The sequence below is a fragment of the Pelecanus crispus genome, chromosome W (genome assembly GCF_030463565.1).
Source record: "Pelecanus crispus isolate bPelCri1 chromosome W, bPelCri1.pri, whole genome shotgun sequence".
NCBI lineage: Eukaryota > Metazoa > Chordata > Aves > Pelecaniformes > Pelecanidae > Pelecanus > Pelecanus crispus.
Genome location: NC_134675.1, coordinates 18,626,464 through 18,632,061, shown reverse-complemented (window position 1 = coordinate 18,632,061; position 5,598 = coordinate 18,626,464).

Below are 5,598 nucleotides of genomic sequence, written 5' to 3'. Positions count from 1 at the left end.
GGAAAGTTCTGGTGTGTAGGCCACTTATTCTATAGACATTTTGTCTACCAGGACTGGAAAGAAATTAAAAGAGTGATGTTATTAAAAAAAAAAAAACCACAACCATGAACAAAACAAACAAACAAAAAAGCCCCACAATGTGGAGTCAACAAACAACCCCAGAGTAGCAAAAGGCACCCTCGCTTCTCCAACAGACAAAGTTTTGGCTTCATCAGCTCTGAAATCAGAGGACAACCAGCACAACAGCATGACCTTCCAATGCAAATTGATTTCTACCAGCACCATTCATTCAGAGATGGGACCACAATTCCTTTGAGAATTTCAGTTTACAGTTTTATGGACAAATTCTCTGGGAAAGAATCCACTATCTCAGACCAGTCCAAGAGGTGCTTCTATGTACTGGCCAGACATCTAGACAATGCAGACAAGATGCACATCAAAGCAACTAACTTTCACCAGGGGCTCAATTGTGGTAGAGATATTGTGGTAGGATGTGGCAGTGTAAAATAACAAAGAGATTTTATCCCATTGCAGTAGTCTGCAATTGGTCAGATATATGATACTTTTGCAGATTAGACATTTCCAACATGATATCTTCAACCGAGATCCTCATCCTAGGGCTCCTTTTAGTCAATGGAGAGAAAAAGACACTTTTAGGGTGCAATGCAAAGTGCCCATTTCTCTTCCCTGGAGAAGCATAAGATAGCTAGCTCCAGCATAGACATCTTCATGAAATACATCTAAAATTATGCAAAATTACTTCTGCCCCAAATGTCTTTCCTAAAACAGGGAACAGACATTACAAATATTCATAACTGACCCTTGCCACATTGAAATTAGTGAGACATTTTAGTTTTACCAAATGCGTTCTGCTCAGAGTAAAAAAAAATCTCAAATGATGACATAATTACAAGCAGGTCGGTCAGACATGAGTTCCCCTTCATAAATCCATGCTGACTACTCCCGATCACCTTCTTGTCCCTCATGGGCCTGGAAATGGTCTCCGGGATTAGTTGCTCCATCACCTTCCCAGGGATCAAGATGAGGCTGAACAGGCATGTAGTTCCCTGGATCCTCGTTCTTGCCCTACTTGAAGATAGGAGTGACATTTGCTTTCCTCCAGTCCTCAGGAACCTCTCCCGATTGCCATGACCTTTCAAAGATAATTGAGAGTGGCCTTGCAATGACATCAGCCAGCTCCCTCGGCACTCGTGGGTGCATCCCATCAGGTCCCATGGACTTGTGTTTGTCCAGTTTGTTTAAATATTCTTTAACCTGATCCTCCTCCACGGATGGCAAGTCTGCCTTGCCCTGGACTTTCCCACTCATTTCAGGGACATGGGATTCCTGAAGGCAAGTCTTACCAGTAAAGACCAAGGCAAAGAAGGCATTGAGTACTTCAACCTTCTCCATGTCCTTTGTGACCAGGTCCCCATTCCCATTCAGCAGAGGGCTCACATTTTCCCTAGTCTTCCTTTTGCTGCTGATATACCTGTAGAAACCTTTCTTGTTGCCTTTCATGTCCCTCACCAATCTGGTGGGCTTTGGCTTTCCTAACTCCATCCCTGCACACTTGGATAGTGTCTCTATATTCCTCCAAAGTCACTTTTCCCTGCTTCCACCTCCTGTATGCTTCCTTTTTATGTTTGAGTTTAGTCAGGAGCTCTTTGTTCACCCATGCAGTCCTCCTGCTGCCTTTGCTTGATTTCCTGCTCTTTGGGATGGACTGTTCTTGAGCTTGGAGGATCACTTGGAGGAAGTGATCCTTGAAAATCAGCCAGTTCTCTTTGACCCCTCTTCTCCCAAGGACCATCTCCCATTGGATGCTTCCATGCATATTCCTGAACAGGCCAAAGCCTGCTCTCCTGAAGTCCAGGGTTGTGATCTTGCTTAATGCCTTGTTTCCCTCCTCTCAGGATCCTGAACTCTGTCATCTCATGGTCACTGCAGCCAAGGCCACCCCCAACCTTCACATCCCTGACCAGTTCTTCCTTATTTGTAAGTATGAGGTCCAGCAGAGCACCTCTACATCGGCTCCTCAGTCAACTGCGTCAGGAAGTTGTCTTCAATGCACTTCAGAAACATCCTGGATTGCTCGTGGCCTGCTGTGTTGTCCCTCCAACAGATATCGGGGTGGTTCCAGTCTCCTATGAGGACCAGAGCCTGCGAACATGAGGCTTCTTCCAGTTGTCTGAAGAAGGCCTCATCTACTTCTTCCTGATCAGGCGGTCTATAGCAGACACCCATCACAGTGTTGTCCACATTGGTCTGCCTGCTAATCATGGCCCATAAGCTCTCAGCTGGCTCATCACCCATCCCTACTCAGGGCTCCATGCATTCCTGCTGGTCTCTCACATGAAGGGCAACTCCCCCTCCTCACCTTCCCGGACTGTTCTTCCTAAAGAGCCTGTATCCATCCACTGCAGCACTCCAGTCATGTGATCTATCCCACCATGTCTCCGTGATCCCAATGAGTTCATAACCATGTAACTGCACACAGAACTCTAATTCCTCCTGTTTGTTCCCCATGCTGCGTGCATTAGTGTACAGACACTTCAGAGAGGCACCCAGTATGAGAGTTTTCCCCACAGTTCTGTCTGGTAGGCACTTTCTTTTTTATGTGGATACCCTTGGGGTGGGCCCCTGTCCTGGTTTCAGCTGGGATAGAGTTAATTTTCTTCCTAGTAGCTGGTATAGTGCTGTGTTTTGGATTTAGGATGAGAAGAATGCTGATAACACACTGATGTTTTAGTTGTTGCTAAGTACTGCTTACACTAGTCAAGGACTTTTCAGCTTCCCATGCTCTGCCAGGTGCACAAGAAACTGGGAGGGGGCACAGCGAGAATAGTTGATCCAAACTAACCAAAGGGCTATTCCATACCATATGACGTCATGCTCAGTGTATAAACTGGGGGGAGTTGGCTGGGGGGCAGTGATCGCTGCTCGGGAGCTGTCTGGGTATCAGTCGGTGGGTGGTGAGCAATTGCATTGTGCATCACTTGCTTTGTATATTTTATTATTATTATTATTATTATTTTCTCTTCCTCTGCTGTCCTATTAAACTGCCTTTATCTCAACCCATGGATTTTACTTTTTTTTTCTGAGTCTCTCCCCCATCCCACCGGGGCAGGGGGAGGGTGAGTGAGCGGCTGTGTGGTGCTTAGTTGCCGACTGGGGTTAAACCACGACAGCCCCCTTCAGCCCTGTTTTGTTGATTACAAGGTCCCTTCTGTTTACATTACCCCACACACTTTGCTTGCCAACCTGGTCCACCCCTTCCTCAGGTGATTGTTGGTCACTCTCTCCCTTCCCCGTCCTTCCTAGTTTACCCCAGGTTGGCCAGCCTGTTGGCAAAAAAAGCTTTTGCCCCATTATTCAGGTGGATCCCATCTCTTCCAAGGTATCTTTGATCCTCAGAGAGGGTCTCATGGTCATAAAAAACAAAACCCTGTTGCTGACACCAGCTGTGCAACCTATTGTTGACCTGCAGGATCTGTCCAGTTCTCCTCAAGCCCTTCCCCCTCACCAGCAGGATAGAGGAGAACACCACCTGGGCCCCCATGCCCTTGACCATTGCCCCCAGACCCACATAGTCATGCTTGATACTTTCCAGGTCACCCTTGGCAGTGTCATTGGTGCCCACATGGAAGAGCAGCAGGGGGTAGTAGAGCCAGACAAGTCTCGGCTGTCTTGCAACAGCATCCTGGATCCAAGCCCCCAGCAAGCAGCAAACCTCCTTAGATGACAGGTCAGGTTAGCAGATGGGGATCTCCATCCCCTGCAGCAGGGAGTCTCTCACTACTATCGCTCGCCGCTTCCTCCTGTTTTTCCTGCATGTCTCAGGTCCGGCTGGCTTGAGTGCTTTGCTGGACAAAGCTCCCAGGCCCTTGTCAGCTATGAGGGCACTGTCTGTCCTGTGATTGCAAATTTTGAGGTGGAGCAGGAGCCTTCCTCCTGGTGCCAGAAGTCACAAGCTTCCAGCCTTTGGCATCATGGAAGTCTCAGAGATCTGGTTGACCTCTTTCTTGTCATCTCTGATGCCGCACAGTCTTTTGACCTCCTCCTGCAGCTTCTTAACTTGGCGACACAGATCCTCAATGAGCACACAACTCCTGTGGACTAGAACACTGTCTCCCAATGCCCTGGCCTCAGCAAGAGGCCCCAGGCACCCCCTGCAGAGCTGCATTCTCCTTCTGGAGCTCTGTCTGGGTTGAAACCTCTGATGTTACAGGATCAGTTGTTCCAACGCCTGCTATGGACCATGCCCTGAGGTGTATCACCACCATTGATGAGGAAGTATATTCTGTTCTGAGCAGAGTTTCTGGTCCCCTTCTTTGTGTCCTTCTGTGCAAACTGCTGCATCTGATGGCTGTTTCTGTTGGCAGTGTGTCATGGATGGAGTGAGAGTGCACTTCACTCATAAGAGAGAAGCAACAATATACTTTATTGATATAAAACAGTGAGTTAACAAGGTTCGATGGTAAATGTGACAGTGGTTTAACAAGATTCGATGGCAAGGTACACTTGATTATTTATTGCATAGAGGACAGGGTCAGACAAAACTGTCAGGGAGACCCTCCCGTTGAGTCACGAGGTTCAGAAAGGACCCCCTTGCTTTCTAAACTCCTTCCTCAGAGAGGAGTCTACGTGCGGCTGGATCAAATCCTAGTCCCAGACTTGGCCAAGGGTTTATGTCTAAAGGATTATATATGCACAATCAATCCTTTATATCACTTAGCTAAGCTTTCAAAGTTTAGCATGCTATTTGTCACTTACCGAGGATCTGTTGCAGCAAGGAATCTCTCAACCTTGAGGAGTAACTTTGAGAGGTGTCCCTACTCAAGAGGAGATCTTGGCATGCAGCCTGCTGCCGTGCAGGAGAGCTCAAATGGCTCTTGGGCTGCTCACTATTTATGGGGGTAAGATGATTGACTCAGTAATATTTGTATACCCACCACAGATTTTAGTTTCTTCACTGTGATTAGGTGGACGCATTGCCATAAATTAGCCCTTGGCTATTGTGTTATCTGTCTCCCCTGAATCCACTTTGAGCCGGATGCAGCCATCATGACCGCCACTGGTGGTTATCGCCTGAGCAGGGTTACAGGAAAAGGTCAGGTGTGGGGGGAGCGGAGCACACCGCCACACAGCGCTCTGCAGCACAGATTTAATTTAGGTTGGAAGGGACCTCTGGAAGTCTCTGGTCCAACCTCCTGCTCAAAGCAGGGACAACTTAGAACAGGTTGCTCAGGGCCTTTTCCAGTCATGTTTTGGATATCTCCAAGGATGGAGATCCCATAACCTCTCTGAGCCCCTCTTCCAGTGTCTGACCACCCTCGTGATGAAAAACTTTTTCCTCATATCTAATTGCAATTTCCCATGTTCCAACTTGTTCCAGTTGCTTCTCATCCTATCCCTGCACACCTCTGAGAAGCCTGGCTCTGTCTTCTCTACACCCTCCCATTAGCTAGCTGTAGACAGTAATAAGATCTCCCCAAGCCTTCTCTTCTTAAGGCTGAATAAAACCTGCTCTCTCAGCCTTTCCTCGTATGTCATGAGTGCCAGGGCCCTAATCATGTTGGTGGCCTCTGCTGGACT